The sequence below is a fragment of the Dipodomys merriami genome, unplaced genomic scaffold (assembly GCF_024711535.1).
Source record: "Dipodomys merriami isolate MVZ:Mamm:240054 unplaced genomic scaffold, mDipMer1.0.p SCAF_7, whole genome shotgun sequence".
NCBI classification, from domain to species: Eukaryota; Metazoa; Chordata; class Mammalia; order Rodentia; family Heteromyidae; genus Dipodomys; species Dipodomys merriami.
Genome location: NW_027206290.1, coordinates 66,033,166 through 66,034,874, shown reverse-complemented (window position 1 = coordinate 66,034,874; position 1,709 = coordinate 66,033,166).

Sequence of the window (1,709 nt, the reverse complement as noted above, 5' to 3'; positions counted from 1 at the left end):
TGAGAGCCTCTCATATCCAGTCAACCAGCAAAAAGCTGGAAGTATAACTATGGCTGAAGTGGTAGAGAGCTGGCCTTAAGCAAAAAAGTTAAAGGACAGGGCCCAGGCCCTGAATTCTAGCCTCAGGACTGGAGCATGTGTACGTGAATATATGCACACACGCACATGCACACACTCATACACACACAAATGTGCAAAGCAACAATCAAAACTATAGGACCAGAAAAGCTGAATGAAGGCATATTCTCTGACCCAGCTAGTCCCCTCCTAGGAGAATACATGCCAAGGATAGTTAGACCCCAAGAGGAACATACTAGAATGTCCATAAAATTTCCACCTCACACAAATGCATAAGTAATCTGTGGATATTCTCATAACAAAATGAACTGTTCACAGCAGCACATGATGCACGTGAATTCTACAGATGTGATTTGAGCAAAATACACATGGGAAAGACTGTGTTCTATAGTCTTGTGTCCATATGAAGTACAGAGCAGCTAGCCTGTGGAGCAGCTAGCCTGTGGAGTTAGAGGGTCAGTCGTCAGGACAAGGGAGGAGACAGGGACCAGGAAGGACCATGAGGAGGCTGGGGGGGGGGGGGGTGGAGGGAGGAGGGGGCGGTGCTGGAATGTTCACAATCTCTTCATCTAAATGCCAGATACATGGATGTATTCCATATGTGAAAACTGTGTTATACCCTTTAAATGTGTCCAGCTTTGTATGTAGACAACAGACATTAGGGGAAAAAAAATCTATTGTATCTATTTTCCTTGTCCAGTTCAGGTACTGCAACAAAATGCCACAGTCTTGAAGGGTCGTAAGTAACACAAATGTATTTCCTATCATTCTAGAGGATGCAAAGTTCTAGATGGAGGTATTTATCAGACTCAGTGTGGAGTAAGAAGCCACTTCCTGTTTCCAGATGTCTGTCTCTCACTCGCCCTCACTTGAGGGAAGGATCAATGGAGCTCTGAGGCCCCTTATGAGGGCATGAATTCCGATCCTGAGGGCTACACCCTTGTGACTTAATCTGCCTCCTAATACCAGCCCTGGGGGGTTAGGATGGCAAGTAGGAACTTGAGAGGGACACACATTCAGCCCACAGAAGCTGCTCTCACCGCTGGACAGATACCTAATAAATACTTTCCAAATCAGATTTCTATTATGTCTCTGCTATTAAGCCAGAAGCTAATTTAGCAATATGACCTGGCTCATCCACAGCTCATTCTCTCCCTTCCTTGGCAAAAAAAATCTAGTGAGTAATATTTCCCCAAGAAAACTTCGCAGGGTACAGTTTGTAAATATATGGAAAGGGAATCAATACAGTGAAGGTCGTTCACTGTATTGAGTTATAAGTGTTCTAAAAACTGGTTCAACCCAGATGCTGGAGGCTCACACCTGTAATTGTAAGTGGACTCCTGGCTCAAGTGGTAGAGTGACAGGGTTGAGTGAATAAAGCTAAGGGAAACTGCCCAGGTACTAAGTTCAAGCCCAGCACCAGCAAGATATAATCAGACCAAAGAATTAAGAAACGAATGACTCATTCATGCACTTTAGAATTCAGTCCTCCCCTATTGCTTCATTGTCCATATGCATAAATTTCTGATACTCAAGAGAAATATGTCATAACCCCTGCATCCCCAATCCCTAACCTGGGTAGCAGTCTCATCCTTCCTGTTTTCCCAAAGATTATCTATCTACTATTCCAA